The sequence below is a fragment of the Canis lupus genome, chromosome 20 (assembly GCF_048164855.1).
Source record: "Canis lupus baileyi chromosome 20, mCanLup2.hap1, whole genome shotgun sequence".
NCBI classification, from domain to species: Eukaryota; Metazoa; Chordata; class Mammalia; order Carnivora; family Canidae; genus Canis; species Canis lupus.
In genome coordinates, this window is record NC_132857.1 from 7225588 (window position 1) to 7247866 (window position 22279).

The 22279-nt window shown below is 34.1% G+C and overlaps 1 long non-coding RNA gene and 1 pseudogene across 12 annotated transcripts in view; one reads left to right on the forward strand and one right to left on the reverse strand.

The window, feature by feature from the left end:
• Positions 1-22279, forward strand: part of LOC140611659 (uncharacterized) — a 355437-nt gene that overhangs the window by 79832 nt on the left and 253326 nt on the right. The gene's annotated exons all lie outside the window — the stretch shown is intronic.
• Positions 1994-22174, reverse strand: LOC140611544 (cytoskeleton-associated protein 2-like pseudogene; annotated as a pseudogene).

The following is a 22279-nucleotide window of genomic DNA, read 5'->3' on the forward strand; positions in this document are numbered from 1 at the left end:
AAGAAGTTACTATGGCCGAGTTCAAAAAGGGTGTTGCCTGTGTTCTTCTCTAGGATTTTGATGGAATCTTGTCTCACATTTAGATCTTTCATCCATTTTGAGTTTATCTTTGTGTATGGTGAAAGAGAGTGGTCTAGTTTCATTCTTCTGCATGTGGATGTCCAATTTTCCCAGCACCATTTATTGAAGAGACTGTCTTTCTTCCAATGGATAGTCTTTCCTCCTTTATCGAATATTAGTTGCCCATAAAGTTCAGAGTCCACTTCTGGATTCTCTATTCTGTTCCACTGATCTATGTGTCTGTTTTTGTGCCAGTACCACACTGTCTTGATGACCACAGCTTTGTAGTACAACCTGAAATCTGGCATTGTGATGCCCCCAGATATGGTTTTCTTTTTTAAAATTCCCCTGGCTATTCGGGGTCTTTTCTGATTCCACACAAATCTTAAAATAATTTGTTCTAACTCTCTGAAGAAAGTCCATGGTATTTTGATAGGGATTGCATTAAACGTGTATATTGCCCTGGGTAACATTGACATTTTCACAATATTAATTCTGCCAATCCATGAGCATGGAATATTTTTCCATCTCTTTGTGTCTTCCTCAATTTCTTTCAGAAGTGTTCTATAGTTTTGAGGGTATAGATCCTTTACATCTTTGGTGAGGTTTATTCCTAGGTATCTTATGCTTTTGGGTGCAATTGTAAATGGGATTGACTCCTTAATTTCTCTTTCTTCAGTCTCATTGTTAGTGTATAGAAATGCCACTGACTTCTGGGCATTGATTTTGTATCCTGCCACGCTACTGAATTGCTGTATGAGTTCTAGCAATCTTGGGGTGGAGACTTTTGGGTTTTCTATGTAGAGTATCATGTCATCGGCGAAGAGGGAGAGTTTGACTTCTTCTTTGCCAATTTGAATGCCTTTAATGTCTTTTTGTTGTCTGATTGCTGAGGCTAGGACTTCCAGTACTATGTTGAATAGCAGTGGTGAGAGTGGACATCCCTGTCTTGTTCCTGATCTTAGGGGAAAGGCTCCCAGTGCTTCCCCATTGAGAATGATATTTGCTGTGGGCTTTTCATAGATGGCTTTTAAGATGTCGAGGAATGTTCCCTCTATCCCTACACTCTGAAGAGTTTTGATCAGGAATGGATGCTGTATTTTGTCAAATGCTTTCTCTGCATCCAATGAGAGGATCATATGGTTCTTGGTTTTTCTTTTGCTGATATGATGAATCACATTGATTGTTTTACGGGTGTTGAACCAGCCTTGTGTCCCAGGGATAAATCCTACTTGGTCATGGTGAATAATTTTCTTAATGTACTGTTGGATCCTATTGGCCAGTATCTTGTTGAGAATTTTTGCATCCATCAGAACTCTGTTTCATTAGAGGAGGCCTAGGACAGACAGGACACAAATTGTCCCTCACCTACAGGGACACAGTGACAGAAGTCCAAGTCACACATAAGGGTCATTTGTGGTCTGTGAGCAAAAGCACAGCTAGCATGAACTCTGTAAAATGAGGGTTTTTGACCAGACCATCACATGGCATCTAGCTGGGAAGGCTTAGCTTCTAAGCTCAACTGGAAAGACTCACCTTCTCTGCTAAGGCAGAGGCAGGAAGGAAAGTGTATCATACGTGGCACCAATTTTTGATATAAAAAAAGAACTATGTTGAGAGTAAAGTAGATCAAAAAAGTGAAAATTTTTACCATACTTGTAGGGTAAATTAATATTCAATAGTTTAAAAATTATGTATGCTATAAAACTGTGGCCAGCTATAGCCTTAAGCAAATAAAACAAAGACAGTCCTGTGAGGATATTAAATTTGAGAGTAAGCCCAGTGAATTACTAAATCCTGAGAGCCCATAATCTCCCTGTCCATTACATAGTTTTTTCCATGTCGCCTAGACAAGGGTTTTTTTCTTTTTTCATGGAAGCTCTGAAATGCTTTTTTTTTTTTAAAGGCATTGAGAAATTATGGCTCAAAGATTTTAAAGTCTAATGTTTATAGGCAAAGCTTCATTTTTATGGAATACATAATACTCTCTTTCTCCTACTTTTAATCTTAATAAGGGAAGCCACTTCTAAGTCATGTCTTCCCAACACTTCTAGATAGTGGGACACAGCTCATTCAGTCCTTGCAAATGCCATATAGGAGTGATGAGCTTCATGTCTTGCACTTTTGGCATTACACTTATTCTAGGGTTGAGGTGATTTGTAATTTGATACCAGGATGATTATCCTGCTCTGCCTTGATTATTTGAAGTATTGGTGTAAACTCTTTTCTTTTAGAGAAAGACAAGAAGTTTCAGATCCTGCCTTATTGGCCCACTCTTCTATTGATGTTATATTCATTTCTGCAACTATAGAGGCCGAAGTAACTCCTTCTGTTATTCTGTTGGGGTCTTGCCATTATGAAGAACGCCTTCTTCCAACTCTTGTATCAGTGTTTTCCCTCTTCCTACAGCCCATCCAGGAACATCAAAGGTGCCTTTACTGGCCAACAACTTTGCGTCGCAGATCTAGAATTTAGCAAATGTTTCAGCCTCAGGAACACCGGACAATATGGTAAATATACCATTAAAAAGTACACCCCCTTCAACGAGCTCCAATTCTGTTAGAGTGTTGTGAGTTTTATAGGACAGGTCAAGTTGTGCTTTCTTTTCTTCATCTTTTCCATTCTCTTCCAGGATGAAATATTAATTTTCTCTATTATTTTTCTTTTTTCTTTAAGTTCCGTAAGAGGTCCTTTATAGATTGTTTCCCCCTTAGATTTCTGCCGTTCTAGTTGTTTCCTTCTATCCTCTGCTGTGATCATCTTCTTAATATTTGGATTAGTTTTTTGTCCTATATGGGACTCTTTTTGCATTTACAGTTTGGTCACCAGCTTGAGGTTTGGGAGCTGTCTTGTTGAGAAAATAATTCTAACTTTTTGCTGATAGCTGCCACTGGATTTATTCCCACTAATGCCATTTGCTATTATGTTAGGGGTGCTTGGAATGACTGAACTAAAATTTCCAACTATCAAATTAGGACTTTAGCTTATGGCTTTTGGTATTTTGTAGTGCACAAGATGTCTGAGACCTAAAACAGATTTAGTGGATTTTTGATCCTGCTTCTTGTTTGAATGTCTGTTGCTATAGCCTCCCTGAAACACACTGGGGCATGTCCAGGGTTTGGATTGCTTTATATTTTGTTCAGTAGCAGTGTGTGACTGTAACTTAATTTCATTTGGTCTTTTGTATTTATCTCCATTAACCTTTATGTCCTTGATGACTGGTTTCTTTGATTTTAGAGTCCTACTAAGGGGTTGAACATAATGAGAAAGAACTGTCTTTGAGAATTTTTCTCCTGTTCTTGCAAGATTTGTTCCTCTCAAAAGTTGCTGTGGCTTTTGTGGTGGAATCCTAATTTGTGGTTCCCTAACAAATTCTTTATTAACTCTGTCTTTCAGAATAGCACTATTCCCTGAAATTTTGCCCAAGGCTTATTTAGGAGCCAAACTGCTCTTGGTTTGATTATAAGAGATAATCTTTGGTTTACCTATTGTCTGTAATTCAGGATTTGGCTTCCTTTCAGTCTGGGAAAGTTTTAGGCAAGTCTCTTTGTGTTTATCTCTTTTAGAAAGTATTCAATGATTCATTTTCAACATGGTTATTGTCCACAGAGTCTGCACATTTAACATTTCCTTGATCTGCCACCTGCTTCTTTGCAGTTTTCGGGGCTATATATTAAGTGACCCCACAGTTTTTCTAGACACTTCTTCAGTAGTGGAGGATCCAGTTTCATGCTGTTGTTGACTATTGCTGGAAGGCTGACGATTTAAGTTAGAAGAAATTCATCCTTAAGTCTGTCTTTTGCCTGGAAGTTTTGGTGTCTCCAACTTTGGTTTCTGGATCCTGTGATATTGGTAGGTCTGGGCTGGGGTTTAATGCTGATGGATCTTATAGCTTTGATAGGCAAATTAATATGATTGGTAACATCCTTTTTGGGCATAATAATAGATTCAAAAGGTAGAAGATTCAGACAATTACTTTTAGCTTTTACATAAGGGCTTGGCATTTTGGCACTTGGTATTTGATCTTGGAGCTTTCTTTGCCATTTTTTTTTTTTAGCAGCAGTGGCACAATGACTCTTATGTGACCGGTTTTCTTCCCTTTTTTTTTTTTTTTTTTAATTGTTTAGTGTATCTTCCACAGGACCATCAGAGGGATCTTTCTGAAAAATATTTGGTCCTTAGTATAAGAACCAAGTTCAATGATAGAATAGAATCTAAAGTTGTTAATTTTGTTGGATAGAAAAAGTTTAAAAGAGATACCTGAACTGAACCTGGATAAAAACCTGTTTCTGGTGCCCAATAGCCTGCCATGACCACCATATTTAAAATTGCAATTGCCCTACTCATCAGCTTTATGTTATACATTTTTTCATAGTATTTACAATCTTATAAAAAAAACTATACAGTTTATTTATTTGACTTATTTTTAATTTTATTTATTTTTTCTTCTTGGCCAAATTTATTTTTTTACATTTTTAAATTTAAATTTAATTTGCCAACATATAGTATAGTTTTTAAATTACTGTACCACCCAATAGAATGTAAGCCTCATGATGGCAAAGGTTTTGGTGTTTTTTTTTTTTTTTTTCCATTGATAGGTACCAAACATTTGGTTTAGGGTCTGTATAATAAATATTTATTAACTGAATAGATCTTGAGCAAGTTATTTTGCCTCTTTAACCTCTATTTCTTTGTATTTAAAACAGAGGTCATAAGAATTCCTAAGTGAGAAAGCTATTATGATTAATAAATGAGATGGTGGTGCATACAAAGCCATTACCATAGTGTCTGACACATCATACTTAATTAATTAATAATGCTAACTCCCATTATTAACAGACTTACTATTTTCTGGGGTTTTAAGGTTCAGAACCTAAATTCATAGAACCCAGGAAGAATATTTGTAGGTGGAATTCATTTTATATATATATAAAATATTCCTATATCTAGGAATATTTAGTTTGGAATAGCACTGCTGATAAATATATATACATATATATATATATTTAACATATAGCTATAAATATACTATATATATTTGTATACATAAATATATATAACTGTATATATAGTTATACATTTTTAACTTCAGAAAAATATAAGTTACATTTTATAACATAAAAGTAATATTTGATATATTAAAACATTAACAAAAGTATTTTCGAGAAAGCTCAAAAATTCTGAAAGTAATGTAAAGGATGAAATTTAGCAATTTTTAAATTATCAGAACTATTAGTTTAGTTTAACACCAATTTAACAAAGGTTATCTTACAGTAAATAAAGTACCATTAAAAGTTAGGCCATTCTTAACTTCTAAAAAGTATATCAAAGTGGTACACATAGTTTTTTAAAAATAAAGGCAAATGTTATTGATGGAGTTAGAAATTAGCAATTTCTTGCATTAACCTTCTGCATGGCCAACTATACTCACTGGGGCTTTAATTGTACCTGTTTATGGCTGTTTTGGTGCTTGCTTTTACAAATACAACATGTATACTTATATTGCTATTGTTTAATTCATCAGATGAAGATTATTTTGTTGTCTTTGGGCTGTAATGTATCAGCTATTATTTCTCCACCTCCAACTTTCTCACCAGTTCTTGGTAATTTTACCACCTTCAAATTTTTCAATTGATTATCCTTGTTAGTTGTTTTTAACTGCTGAAAACTCTAATTTGTTTAATGCATGTAAATATTATCTTTTGAATTTCCCTTTTGTGAGATGAGCATGTTATTGCCTCTATGCTTGACTTTCACTGTAAATGATAAAATATGCATATTTTATTGTGTCAAGCAGAATTAAAGTCTTGTGTTTTCTCTGTAGCTTGACTCATAAAGTTGGAAATCGATGAATATTAGTTAATTAATATTATTATATAACTGTTTTTCAATTTAGACCCTAAGGTGTAGGCTTTTTAGTGTTTTTTGTTTGTTTTTCTTCAGGATTTTTTTTTAAGATTTACTTATTAAAACAATTTTTTAATAAAAAATAATTTAATATAAAAAATGATTTTATTTATTTATTTGAGAGAGAGAGAGAGAACCTGTTCTTCAGGTTTTTTAATGTCATAGAGCAGTGCCTTTCCAAACTAAATATTCCTAGTGTAAACATCAAATGTATTTTTAATTTTTACATCTTCTAACTCTTAAAATCATTCTTATGTTCTGTTTACATCTTTTTGGGCAATGACTGTATGTTGTAACATTATAATCAACAACCGATACTTTTGGATTGAATTTGGTTTTGCTTGTTAATAAAACCATATGTTTTAATATATTTTATATGACAAGCGAGTCATTTCCTAAAAGTCAATTTATCATATAGTTTTAATTGACAGAATTTCAACTTGTCCCCATAGCCAATTTTTTTTTTTACGTTAACTGGCCAATGCCACGGTTCCCTACTGCTGACGTTGGAGAGCAACTGCTGCAGGGAAGTTGAGAATTAAGACCATAAGAAAATAAAAATCTAGTTCTTGGTTTTTATTATCATTTTCTGAAGTCAATATGTACATCATTTCCTTGAGAAGACATTTTCATGCAAGTAAATGTTCGGTGATATTCTGTTAATGAAAAATGTTCAATATTTCATGTGATATAGAAATCTAGGGGATTCTTGGGTGGCTCAGCAGTTTAGGGCCTGCCTTTGGCCTAGGTCGTGATCCTGGAGTCCCAGGATTGAGTCCCACATCAAGCTCCCTGCTGAAGCCTGCTTTTCCCTCTGTCTCTCTGCCTCTCTCTCTCTCTCTGTGTCTCTCATAATAAATAAATAAAATCTTAAAAAAAAAAAGAAATCTAGATTTTATTCCCTTCTCTCTCTCTCCTGCTTTGAGAACTTGCACTTGTGTTTCTTAACATCTCTACTCCCTAGTGAGAAGTATGAGGCAATTCTGATGCTTGCTTCTTGGGGGTCTATTTGTCTCTTGTTTTATCATCTTCTGTCTGAAAAGGTTTAAATATTCTTTTCACCCTTAATGTGTTACATTCTAAATTAATTTTCCTTTGAGTGACTTTACTATTTATTTATTTATTTATTTATTTATTATTTATTTATTTATGATACCTAGTGCTCAGTGAGTTTCTTGCCCTTTTATAGAATATCCTTTTTGTTGTGGACATTTTTGTGGTGTTTTCATTCTTCAAAAGTGCTCCCTTATACTCTCTTCTTCTTTCCCAATTCTCTGTACTACTGTTAGCAACTTAGAATTTCTGCAGTCGTGAACATATTAAGATTCTCTGAAAATTCTTTTTTTTTTTTTTAAGATTTTATTTATTTATTCATGAGAGACAGAGAGAGACAGAGAGAGGCAGAGGGAGAAGCAGGGAGCCCCATGTGGGCTTTGATCCTGTGTCTCCAGGATCACACCCTGGGCTGAAGCCAGCGCTAAACTGCTGAGCCACCCAGCCTGCCCCTCTCTGAAAATTCTTAATCACACACACACACACACACACACACACACACACCTCCTTATGATAACACTATTTGCCTTTGAAGATAGATTTTCTCTTTGTTTATTCTGGCCTTTCTTTCTGGCCAGACTTTTTAAAATCTAATTTCAGATTTTTAAAGTTACATTTTTTTAAATCTAATTTTTTTAAGAATGTGAGAATAACAATTTTGACTGGAAGCTGTATGTTACTAGACAGAACTTGTTAACCGATAGCTCCTTCTCTAGCGTCAGGTGTTAAATAGTGTTATAATATAGAGGACTCTGATATGAGGTGGGTGTAGGCCCACGAACTGCCCTACTTGTACCCTGAGAATGTATTTACATTCTATGGAAGATTTTGTGTTAGGATGCAGGGCCTTCTTTTCATTCTCTTACTAAATTGTCTGTACCTATGTGTAGGGTGTGGTAATGTACACATAGGTTTATAAGAGAGAACTTAATTAATCCTAAATTTCAATACCATATTTTACCCCTGTTTTCTTTATAGGTTCATAATGAGTATTCTAAATTGGCAATTTCCATTCCCATTTCTCTTCTGTGTATGTCTAGAAGAAAGAGAATTTCATTTGTGTGTGTGTGTGTATGTGTGTGTGAGAGAGACAGAAGGGAATGTCTGTATGTTATTAACACCTCCCTTCAATAGTACCAGTAGTCTTCTCTTTCTGAAACTATTAAAATGAATTATGAATATTTTATAACAAAATTAAACACAGTCATTTCTTGTTATATGGTACAGAAAATCTACAGTGTCATAGGAAGATTTTTGAAAATTTACTTTCTAGACAGCTTATATAATTACATTTAATGCAAAGAAGAAATTATCTGTCATTTTTTTCCTCCTATTATGTTGAATTGCCAAGAGTGTTTCTAATTAAACAAAGATCATGGAAACAGCAACACTCCAATCTATTATTTATGCAAACATTTGTAGAGCATAAAATTATAAATTAACATCTAAAGTTTTACAAATATCGTCTAACTGATGTTTACATATCAGCATTAGATTTTGTGAAAATATTGTTCGTACATATAATTAAATACCAGAATTACTACTTGGCATGGGGAGTAAAAGTAGATGAGAGTAAGTTATTTATGGTAACTATTTTTTTTTCAATTTGTCATTAAAAATGGTTCAGGTAAGTGCAATTCAAGTGTTAAGCCATGATAATTAAATTTAATGACTTCTGACAAAAAGTTATTTGAGTCTGACTACTCTGAATTGACATATTTCTTTTTGAAATGTATGTCTCAGGTTGTACTTTACCTTCTAAATTATAGAATCATTAAATTGTTTTGATATTCATTGGAGGTGTATTTAAGATATTTTTCTTATAAGTTGCTTGAGGAGCTACACTGAAAATTGTAATTTCAACACAAATCTATATTTTTGACAGCTGAAATATTGCCTTACTGTTTATCAAAAGGAGTATCATGGGAAAATATTGCATAGTAGCTTAAATATAATCTGAGTAATACCTAATCACTGTATATATGGTTCTAAAGAAATTTGAAAAGATAACTAATAAACGTTTCAATAATTGAGCTAATTTGGGTGGAGGATTTTTAATTTCTTATTTTAATTTCTCCATTCTATGTCTTAAATTAATTAAAATATTTAAAGCAATGACCCAAAGTTTTAGAACTCCAAGAAACCTAAATAATTCATAACATTATTAAAAAATAAATCTCCATTTGTTTACTCCTCAAGATAAAAAATAAGACGTCCAATATTACATACATTGGTTTCTTATTTCTCCCCTAGTGATTTTTCCTTCTTTCATTTCAACAATCTAAGTAATGGAAATCACCACCACCTCTTCCCCACTGCTCCACCCTGCCAGCTTAGTGAGGCACCCTAAATATTCACTCACAGTCATCTTGCTTTCTTTCAAGAGGGAGCTGATATGGTCCCAATACCATTTATGAATATAGATGCAAAATTCTCAACAAAAATTTAGCAAATCAAATGTGACTTTTATATATTTCTATAAATATATAATTTTCAAAACTTTTAACTTTGAATAACTTTTAAATATATGTATATAAATAATTTATTTGAATATAAAAATACACCATGATGAGTGACACTTATTTTGAGTATGGAAGGGTGGTTCAGTACTTGAAAATCAACAATGCAGTACACCATATAAACAGATTAAAAAGAGAAAGGCATGATATCAATTGACACAGAAAAGCATTTGACAAAGTTCAATATTCGTTCATGGTTTAAAAACTCTTAGTGCATTAAGAATGGAGGAGAACTTCCTTAATATCATAAAAAAAAAATCTAGAGCTAACTTCATGCTTAATGATGAAAAAATAAATGATTCCTCTCCAGAATTAGGAACAGAGCAAGGATCTCTGCTTTTAGCACTCTTATTCACATAATCCCAGAACTTCTAGCCACTGCAATAAGAAAAAAAATAAGAAATACAAGGAAAACAAATTGGAAAAAGAGGAAAAGAGAATAAAACTGCTTGCAGATAATATGATTGTGTATGTAGAAAATCCCAAGGAATCTACAGAAAATAAATTAAAAAAAAAAACTAGAACTGAGTCATTTGATTCAAATCATTACATGAAAGCCAATTGCATTTCTACATACATACAATAAACAGTGGGAAAACAAAATAAAAAATTCAATATCATTCCCAATTCTACCAAAGAAAATAATTGTGTAGAAACCTAAAAAAAATCTACCCGAGATTGTATGCTAAAAACTATCAAATGGTGATGAAAGACTTAATATTTGAAGAGACTACCATATTCATTCTACACTAATCAAGACTGTGGTATTGTCAGAAGTCAAGCTGCAGACTTGTTGAATACTTTTGTTAGTTTTATACTCAACAAACAACTTATATATCTACCATGTAAAGAATTCTCAAAACTCAACACTGAAAAAACAATACAATTAGAAAATGGGTGAAAGATTTGCATAGGCATTTTAATAAAAAAGACATACAGATGGTAAATTAGCACATGAAAATATATTCAAATTCATTACCAGGAAAATGTAAATTAAAACCACAATAATGTGCTACTATATACCAATCAGAATGGCTAAAATAAAAAAACAGTGATAACACTAAATGCTGGTAAGAATGTGGAGAAATTTGATCACTCATAAATGAGAATTTAGAGTGGGCCAGCTCCTCTGAGAAATAGTTGAACAGTATCTTTTATAACCAAAAATTGACTTAACATATGACCCAGCTATTTCCCTTCTGGGGATTTATTTCAGAGAAATGAAAATATACTTTCAACCAGAGTCTTGTCATAAATGTTCATAGCCGGCTCATTTTTAATAATTTGAAACTTGAAATTCCCCAAATGCTCTTCATTGAATGAATGGTTCAATAACTATGGTATATCCACACCACAGAATTCTATTTGGCAATAAAAAGAAACAAACTATTGACATATACTACAACTTTAATAAGCCTCAAGAAAATTATGTGGGGTGAAAAAGCCAATATCAAAAGGATACATAGTGCATGACTTCATTTATGTGACACTCATTAAATAACCTAATTATAGAGATGGAGAACTGGTTAGTGGTTACCAGAGCTTAGGGAAAGAAATAGGCCTGGGTGTGGCTATAAAAGTGTAGCTTGAAGGAGATTTGTGATGATACAGATCTTGATTGTGGGGGTATACAAAGCTACACTTGTGATAAAATTGTGCAGAGCTAAATGCACACACACACACACACAAACAAACACAAATGAGTCCATGTATAATTGATGAGTTCTGAATGAGATCTATGGATTGTGCCAATATCAATTTCCTAGTTTTGTTGCTGTACTCAATTTAGCAAGATATTAGAAGAAGGAGAAGCTGGATAAAGGGGTGCACAGGATCTCCCTATGTATTTCTTTGTAACTTCTGGTCAAAAATCTGTTTATTTTAAAATAAAAAAGACATTATTTGAGCAACTTGGAATTAATTTTCACATAGGATGTGAGATAGGGATCTGACTTAGTTTCCTACAGCTGCCATAACAAATGATTATGAGCGGGGTGATTTAAAACAACAGAAATTAGTTCTCTCACAGTTAATGGAGGTTAGAAGTCTGAAATCAAGGCAGTTGCAGACTTGATTCCTTCTAGAGGCTATGAGGGAGAATCTGTTCCTTGCTCCTTTCCCAGCTTCTGGTGCTTTGGGGCAATCCTTGTGTTCCTTCACAGCTGCTTCACTCCAGTCTTTGTGTCCTTTGTCACATGACATTCTCCCAATGTCTGTGTGTTCAAATAATCCTTCTCTTACGAGGACGCCAGTCATTGGAATAGAGCCTTCCCTATACCTATATGACCTCGTCTTAACGTGAATACACTTGCAAAGACTATTTCCAACTAAGGTTGCAGTCACCTACTCAAGGTGGGTTGCATCCTAAGAATTGATAATGCAGCAGAAATGACATCACACTAGTTTCTCAACTTTTAAAACCTCTTATCACCTGACCAATATATTCAGGTTCTCACTTCTATGAAATAGCTATTTTGGATATATTTTTAACATTCGATAGCATATCAATTTTAGCTACCATTATAAGTTACATGTTTGCTCATAGGCATGTCCCACCCGACTTCTAGCTTTTCTAATTTGATAGATTTTTTTGATAGATCTTTTAACATGCAGATTATGAAACAGTCTCTGAAATTTGCAACTGAACTTTATTTTCTCCATAATGCTTTTGTAATTGTAATTAGTACTGTGATTTTGTATTTTGTTGTTCTCAAAAATGCCTCATCCAACTTCTCTCCATGATTATGAGGTCTGTGTTTATGTTGATATCTGCCTCCATGTTTTTATATATATTTTTCCCTCCAAAGGGAAATATGAATATACAAAAAAATACGCTGTTATATAATTAAGGATGTGAATGTATCTTTAAAAAAGGTAAATGAGGGATCCCTGGGTGGCGCAGCGGTTTGGCGCCTGCCTTTGGCCCAGAGTACGATCCTGGAGACCCGGGATCGAATCCCACGTCGGGCTCCCGGTGCATGGAGCCTGCTTCTCCCTCTGCCTGTGTCTCTGCCTCTCTCTCTCTCTCTCTGTGACTATCATAAATAAATAAAAATTAAAAAAAAAAAAAAAGGTAAATGAAATAAATGACATGTGGGCATTGTGATCCAATTGTGCCTCAAATGTAAACTCTTAATAGATGCTTATCTTCATAAAAAGCAACAATAAATACAATCTGAATTATAATTGCACAGCATTACTCATTTTATTAAGATAAAAATGAAAAACAATATAAGAAGGGAGATGGGGAAACACTTTATTTCTTATACTGTGATTTCCAAGTTGCAGTTGTTTGCAAAGAAACAGTAATAAAAAAAAAAGATTTTGTATAATAAAATGGAACTAGTCAACAGAAATGAGAGAGATTCTGATGCTTCTATGTCTATTTCCTTTCTCTCTTTCCTGTGGTCTTCACAGTCATTTCCCTGGGCTGAGAAAGTACTGCATTTTCCCTTTGGTTTTCTCATTCCTTTTTCTTGGGATCTTGAATTATCTCACTTTCTGGTAAGTTTACCCAACAGAGCCTACAGAAATACTTTGTAAGATATTATTTTTAGAATGTTGATTATATACAATTTAATAAATTTGCAATTTTAGTTTACCATTTTTGATTCTTATGACTTTGATATTTCCCTTAATGCCATTTTAATTTCATTATGTTTGTTATATTCTGGCTGTCTTTATTGCTTGTTTTATATCCTATGTTAATTACTTTGTTTCTCTTCTAAACTAATTTTCTCCTTCACTACTCAAGGGAATTTTCTCTCTTATACAGTACAAGAAAAATCAACAACTTCTCCAAAATATAAACTCTAGCTTCAAGGAAGAATAATTCAATTCACTGCAAAAATATATGTTTGGTAATCATTATATCTTTACAAAGCAACATGCAAAGCACTCATTCAGTTTCAAAAAACAGATAAGGGACAGTTAATGACATTCTTTCTGGAGCTTACATTCAGCTAAATGCATAAGTACACATTTAGTTGTTTTACAAAGTAAAATGAAGGGAATGGGTAAGTTTTAGAGGCATAATTTTCAGAATATGGACAGCAGGGGCCCCTGGGTGGTGCAGTCAATTAAGCGACCAAATCAGGTTTGGGCTTGGGTTGTGATCTCAGGGTCATGAGATAGAGCCCCATGTCAGGCTCCACACTAAGCACAGTTCCACTTAAGACTCTCCCTCTCCCTCTCTCTCCTGTGCTGCTCTTGCTCTCTCTCTCTCTCTAAAATAAATAAGTAAAATCTAAAAGAAGAAAAATAAGAAGGAAAAGAAGAAGAAAGGCAAACACAGAAAGGATAAAAAAATGTTAGGTACATATAAAGACTTTTTGAATAATATAACATTTCAATAGGCCTAAAACAAAAGAAGTTCCTAATAGATAACACAATTGAGTCTTTCCAAAGGTTGCCCTTCTCTTTAATCAATTTTATTTCTTGAGAAAGTTATTTTACCTCCTTAAATTTTAGCTGAAAGTGAGTCCTAAAGACCACCTCCCTTATAAAGCTGTTATGAAATTTAAGTGAGAGCCATGTAAAACACCTTGAAAACTTTATATACTGTGTGTTCCCAAATTTTTCTTTTTTTTTTCTTTTTTCATTTTTTTTTTGGCAGAAAGTGCTGTGGTCATCATAGGGTTAATGCTAGTATGAACAAAGGGAAGCATCCCATAAATTTTAGAAAAATTAACCGAGCAATATATTAAATATAGTATATTCTGATCAAGTACAGTTCATCCCAGCATGCAAGGATGGATGATCTATTAAATAATCTACCTATATAATTTTCCTTATTTAAAATTAAAGGTTGGGGGGTAACTGGGTAACAGGAATTAAGAAGGCCACACAATATGATGAGCACTGGGTATTATAGTATATGTTGCCAAATTGAATTTAAATTAAAAAATAATAAAAAAGAAAAAAATTAAATAAAATTAGAGAAAAATGTATAATTAGGTATGTTGCTGAAAAGTCCTTTACTGACAATCAATACCCATTTATCATGAAAGCATATGGCAAACTAAAGATAGTAGGACACTTTGCAAAGCTAATAAAGAACAACATAGTATTTAATGGTGAAACCTTGAAGCATATTCTTTAAAAGTAAAGAATGGGAACAAATATCTCTTCCTACCACACTCAACATTATATCTGAGGCCTTAGTCAATTCAGGAAGACAAAGATAAGAACTATTACAGGGACTGAAGAAGACATAATGATAATATACTAATATATTAGTAGAGTAGATAAGATTTTAAGTTGGTTCCTTGGCTACAAAAATCATTTTGCCATTAATTATACCCCTATTCACTATATAAAAAAAGAATAAGAAAACATACTTTTAAAATAAATTTACAATATGATGTATATAGAAATGCACTTGAAAACAAGTGCATTTAAGTGCATTTTTTAAATTCTGGAGCCAGTAATATTTATTAAAGGTATTCTTTTTATAATATTTATCAGTGCACATGATTCTAACAGCAAATATATTCTCATCATTCATTTGAATACTATATAACAATTTATTTAAAAGCATAAATATATGCTTGAGGATTGCATATATTGCTTAAATCCTCTGCTTGAGGATTTTCTCTCTCTTCTGTCCCACTTCCTTCTGCACACTTTCTATCTCTCTCTAAGAAATAAATGAAACTTTAAAAAAGAAAAGAAAAAAGAAAAGAAAAGAAAAAAAGAGTCAACTAGTCATGTGAAAGGTAGTTTTCCATTTTAGAGTGAATCTTTACTTTGCATGATATATAAAATCTCTGGGTATTAAATAGTTCTATGTAAGATAACAAAAAAGATTAATAGAGAATATGAATATTCTTCCTACTTCATGTAGGGTATGGAGTATTTATTAATATATCTGAAAACAGAAAACATGTAGAAAAATATGATAATCATGGTCTGAAGATAGCATTAAAAAGACTGAAAGCTAAGTTCTAGGCTAGAAGAATATTTTTGAAATGCATACAACTTGCAGAGAATTAGTATCACAACTTCAAAATACTCTCCTATCAATAAAAAATAAGATGGAAAAATGTTAAATTGCAGAAATGGCAAAATGTACAAACTCACTTTCTTGAGCGGGCTATAGAACCTATAAATATGTGAAAAGATTTTCAACTTCATCAGAAGTTATGGATAAGAAAAATTCGACCACAATTAACTACCTGTCATGCCCCTAAACTAGACAGGAATTTAAATGTTTAAGAAAAACAGTCTTGGGAAGGACATAGAGAAATAGAAAATCCTATCTATTATTGCTGGTGAAGTGGAAGTTTTTACAGCCATCTTGGGGAACAATTTGGAAATTCTTATTGAGTTAAATACGTGCATACCCTGTGACCCCCACACTCTATGGCTCAAAGTATATAGCATAAAGAAACTCTCCACAAGTGTACAAGAAAAAAAAAACAACAACATAGGAATAGCGTTTGTGTCAGAAGTTTTTGCTAGAGCAAAACAACATTAGCAATAATAAAATCCCAAACTAGTGGATTTGGTAAAGTCATCGAGTGGAAATCTACCTAGTAGTGAAAATGGTGAACTTGATTCGCAGTTATTAAATTGGATAAACCTAAAGCATATGAAGTTGAGTAAGAGAATTTTCAGGAAGGCTTAAGTGTAGGGTATTATTTATATGGAAAATTATTTAGAGACATGTACATAAGTAGCAAATGTATAATATAGATGAAAATAATTAAAAAATTAATTAAGGATTATGGTTAGCTCTGACAGGAGTGGGTAGTGAGGGGGATGAATGTGAACTGTGATTTCAACTGTGCTTATAGAAGTTTTTTTCTTAGTCTGAGCAGTGGTTACCCATTGTTTATATTATTTTATAATAATATATTTTTTATCATAACGTGTATAACATGTATATAACATATATCATATATAATATGATTACTTATATAATTCTCTTTCTCATGCCTGAAATATCTCAAAATAAATAATACGTAACACTTACTGAAGGTAGAGTATTGCCAAGATTAAACCACAGATCATGGTAATTCGACATGGTGTAGCAGACAACACATTTAAAATGCACACTAAAGTGGTAACTGGCCAATCCTATACACTTAAATGGTGTGTTTGAGCCATAGTTTAAATATTTTTCATTCTACCTCCTATGCTGTATCTTTATCAAATACAAATATTTATATGCCCTTTTAGTAGTTTACCTATTATATATATATAAATATCGAATATTTAAATAAAAATGGAAATTTATTTATTTATTTATTTATTTATTTATTTATTTATTTATTTATTATGTCTTTATTTTACCAGGCAAAGCTCAGGGAATCTTGGAGATTCCAGGGGTAATTGGGTCTAACTTTGCTCTCCAGGCAGTCACACAGTAGTTGTAATGAAACATTTTTGCCTTTAAAATGATCAGTTAAATCTTCTTTAAATATCCAGCATTTGAACAACCTGGGCGCCTGGGTGGCTCAGTTGGTTCAGCGTCTGCCTTTGGCTCAGTCATGATCCCAGAGTCCTGGGATTGAGCCCCGCATCAGGCCCCTCCTTCATGAGGGCAGAGGGCCGCCTTGGGAAGGAGACTTCTCCCTCTGCCTCCTGTCTACCATCCCCCCTCCCCCCACAACGTTTGCGAACTTTCTCTGTCAAATAAATAAAGTCTTTAAAAAAAAAAAAATAGCTACCATGTGCCATGTCACTTTATCTCCCGGTTAGGCTCCTGTCTTGTAACCGTTGCTAATCATTTCAGACTGGAGAAAAGAAACATTCGGTTCTTCAACCCTGCAATACTCGAGGGTTGACTCTCTCAACTTTGTCTCCCTTAATAATATAAAGGAGTCCCTTAAGAGTGTTATAATTTCCCTTACCTTAGAAAGTGACTAGCTGTACTCTGACTTCTCTGTTTTATAGAAGTTTGCTAAACACAGAACAAATACTCAATATGCACCAATACTCTGAATCTTTTTTTTTTTTTCAGATTTTATTTATTCATGAGAGACAGAGAGAGAGAGGCAGAGACATAGGCAGGAGGAGAAGCAGGCTCCTTGAGGGATTATGACCCAAGCCAACCACTGAGCCACCCAGGCATCCCATGAATCTTTTCTTACATGCATCTTAGTGCTGCATCCTGATGATTCAGTCTGCTATTCAAAATAAGGAAGGCGCCTCCTCTCAGGACAAAATCCGTAGGCATTCAGAATGGTCCAGCTTTGGACATACCATCATAGGCTGTCCTGCAATACAGAGTGTAACAAAAACTAGGCTGTCTCAAACCCGTGGTAATAGAATTGCTTACATTTATACCAAAAATGTATAAAGTTGGGAAAGCACCAAAATCCTCATGTGCATGTGCCCTGGATGACTTTGAGGAGTTCATGCTGTGAGACCTACAGTTCTTAAAGGGTTGTCTAAAAAAAAAAAAAAAAAAAATGTCAGTAGGGTCTATGATGGTTCCATGTGTGCTAAATATATTCATGACAGAACCAAGCATGCTTTCCTTATTGAGAAGCAGAAAATCATTGTGAAAGAGTTGAAGGCATAAGCACAGAATCAGCTTAATGAAACAAAGAAGGTTTTTTTTTTTTTGAGTAATAAAAGAACCACAAGGCAAAACAAAACAAACAAACAAACAAACAAAAAAAACGAAGGTGAAACTTTGATCAAATAGTCTGTCAATGAATTCCAAGGGTCACCAGATTTCCACATGAAATTTCCGACTGATAATTGTTGATCCTTATTATTTACCTCACAGCCTTTCCATTAAGCAAATTCCACATTTATGAAGCATCATAGTTTTAGATACCAAATTTTGCATCACTTAAGAAACAAGAAACACCAATAATATTGGCTTAAATTATTTTTTCCTCCCACAGAAACTATTTGAAAAATTGACAGTTCAGAGATAGTTCTGGAAAAAAGCAGATCACAGCTGGCATGGGACCTCTGTAGTCCTTCAGGAACCCAGACATCTATCTTTCTCCTCTGCCATAATTACTGTGAGGTTCTAACTTTAGAGTCACAAGAAGGTACCTCTAATTCCATCTATAATGCCCACATGCCAAGCAACAGAAAGGACAGTCAACAGGCTAACTGTCCTTCTAATAAATTATCAAAAGTCTTAGTTGGCAACCTTAATCTACATCTATATGGCTACTTTCAACCGAAAGTGAAGCATAGATCTGTAAGACTTTAGCCAGGCTGCCTAGAATAAAGTTGCCTTTTTGCCATCCTGATATTTATTAGTTTTAATTCTTAATCAGAGCTGTTTCCCTTTTTACTAATTGGTTCCCATGTTTTCTGTGCTTGCAGAGTATCTTAGGTGTCATCATGGTGGCTGATTGAATTAATCATTCTGCTAACCTTGAGGCTTTCACTCACCTTGATCTCCATCCCTCATACACCTGGTCACAGGGCATCCATACATGTTTGCTTCGACGTGGATGGAACTGGAGGGTATTATGCTGAGTGAAATAAGTCAATCAGAGAAGGACAAACATTATATGTTCTCATTCATTTGGGGAATATAAATAATAATGAAAGGGAATAGAAAAGAAGGAAGAAGAAATGGGTAGGAAATATCAGAAAGGGAGACAGAACATGAAGACTCAACTCTGGGAAACAAACTAGGGGTGGTGGAAGGGGAGGAGGGCGGGGGGTGGGGGTGGCTGGGTGGCGGGCACTGAGGTGGGCACTTGACGGGATGAGCACTGGGTGTTATTCTGTATGTTGGCAAATTGAACACCAATAAAAATTAAATTTATTATAAAAAAAAAAGAAGTGTTCTATGCTCTCCGAACTATCATAGTTCTGGGGTTTGCCTTCAAGTGACTCAGCACCATGTGAGAAAGAACCAAGGTTCTTTCTGAAGCTTGAATGCTTTCCTTGAATGCTTTCCCAATCAGTTCCTGGTAAATTAACCTATCACCATCTGCAGGACCAAATGGTGGGCCCTCTGGCTCACAGTGGGGATAAGCAGGAATGTTTGTATCCTTTCAAAGTGATAGGAAAGCTGAACAGAAAAACTCTAGCTTCCATTTATCTAAAAACACGTTGCTCTATTTTTGAAAGTGTAGCAGTTAAGCCATTGTTTTTGACTTAATAACAGTCTCCTGCCAAAGACCAAAATGCATAGCAATATACTAAACATCCGTTAGTTATGAATTCCCTCTTGCATCCTATAGGAGATTTTTTTTTTCACTGAATACTCACCTTCTATTGATTCAGCCTTAAGAACAACAGTAAAATAATTTGTTGTACTTTTCCCTCTCTCCTCCACTTTTCCTACCTTTGTTCTGGAAACAACAACATCAAAAAAAAAAACATCTACTTTTCTTTCCTATTAAATGGGTATTGTTGACAATCTATTTTAATGCTTTTTCGCTATATTTTCAATTGCTTTCTCTTCTTCAGTGTAATAAATCACATGGCTTAAACTTAGTCAAAGAAGGAGAGCAAATACATTTCTTTTATGGAGAAAAAAATGTTATCTATTTAATATTTTGAAGTATCTCATATTAGTGGCCTAGGAGAAAAAATGCTATTTATTTAATATTTTTAAGTATCTATTAGTGGCCCTAGGCCTTTGGAGACTAACTTACCGACATAGGCATTCATTCATCCTCAAACTCATCATTCTCTCTAATCTCATAAGAAGAAATAAGTCCAGTCTGCTCAGATCCTCATTGTATCATAGATTTTGCTGACTCAGGAGTCCATAGAATACCAGTGTATTTTTTTCAGTCTGGTTCTGTTGCCTGCAGAAAGTAGGAGTCAGCTTTGATTTCAATGTCTACCGCTTCTTCAAGGGACTATAAATGAGTGAACTTTTGGACAATGGATTAAAGGAAGAAATAGAAAGGCAATTCCTTTCTGAGTGGCGACTACTTCTTTCACACAGCATCTGAAAAGATAGATCTCTTGCTATTACAAATAATAGGAACCTTTCGGTCTATTTCCTGTTCACTAATGACAATTTCTTCTTATTCTAAGAGGAAATTCTTTCATCATCTCATGGCTTTCAGTTCAGTAATTCCTTATATTGACTAACATTGAATGATGATTTGTCTAAATTTCCTCTCTGGTGATTTCTCATTTTGGTCTCAGTCATCAAAGCATTATGGCAGTGTGTAAGGCATATCAAATTAACACACATCACTCTTGTATTAGCTTAAAATAGTTAACACTTACAAAACAATTGTAACAAGAAGACATTGTAAGATGGGCTTTATCTGTATTTATTCCATGTAATACTTTCAACAGTCCTAATACCCTTATCTTCCAGAGTGCAAGATTGAAGAAGAGAGAGGTTAAGTAACTTTTTTAAAGTCTCATGGTTAGAAGGTGGTACCTATCTAGAATTCAATCCAAGCAGCCTGGCCCAGAATCTGTGCTTTAAACAGTAACCATACTGCCCTTCTCATGTTGATTACTGATCTCATATATTATTTTACCTCATCAAATAAAGGTATAAGAAGGATGCATTTGCCAAATAAGTTCCATTTAAGAATGGGAAAAATTATTTTGGATAATTTACTTCAAACAACAGACTTCTGTATTTCCATGCACTACTGGATTTTTTCCTTAAAAATACATGACAGGGATAGATTCAGGAAACTTAAAGGCAGAAACGTATTTATCAATCTTGAAAACATCACAATGATTGTTGACCTGAGAGAAGATTCTAGGAAGTGATATAGCTAAAATCTGCATAAGCTATAAATATTAGGGGAGTATGTGCCAACAACTTGATGAGAGGGGGGACAACAGAAAGAAATGGTTATATCAGCAATTAGAGAGACAAGAATATTTTACAAACAATTGTAAGGAGAAATGATATACTTCTTACAGCATAAGAGGAATTAGTACCACTAAGGAAGAAATTAGATGTAGGACAGAGTATGTATGAGTGGTAGAGACAAGTCTGCAAAGAGAGAGTCTTGGTATTCCAAGCTACAGTAAAATATCAGTGTCTACTGAATAGCAATTCTCTCAAGATAATTAAAAGTAGGAAGATTATGGAGTTTTCTTAATGGCATGATGGAAGGCGATTCAAGCCACAAACAATTTCGGAGTGTATCATGGAAGAGTGAAAGTAATCAAGGCACCGAAAGCAGGGAGCTTTGGGGTATTTATTTTTTGGAAAGGTATGATGAGAAATCCAATAGTCCTCCCCTCTGCATACAGGGATATGTTCTAAGGCTCTCAGTGGTTACCTGAAATCACAGAGAGTATGGAACCCTATATATACGGGTTTTTTTCCCCCTATGCATATATACCTGATAAAGCTTAGTTATAAATTAGGCACAGCAAGAAATTAGCAACAATAACTAATGAGATAGAACAATGATAATAATATACTGTCATAAAAGTTATGTGAATGTAGCGTCTTTCTCTCAAAATATCTCATTGTACTGGACTTACCTTCTTCTGGTGATGATGTGAAATAATAGAACACCTACAGGAGAAGATGAAGTGAGGTGAATGTCGGAGGCATTGTGATAGGGTGTTAGGCTGCTATGGACCCTCTGATGACACTTCAGAAGGAGGATCATCTGCTTCCAGACTGGCTGATTGCAGCTAACTGAAACTGGAACGGGAAACCACAGATAAGGGGTACAGGGGTTGCGGTAAGTCAAATGAGAAACCATTTGGCAGCATGGTGGAGGAAAGACTGAAAGTTACCAACGTTCTGAAATCACAAAGCACCTGGTTTTCTCTTCGGCAAATTGGAGGGGTAAATATAGCAAATGGCT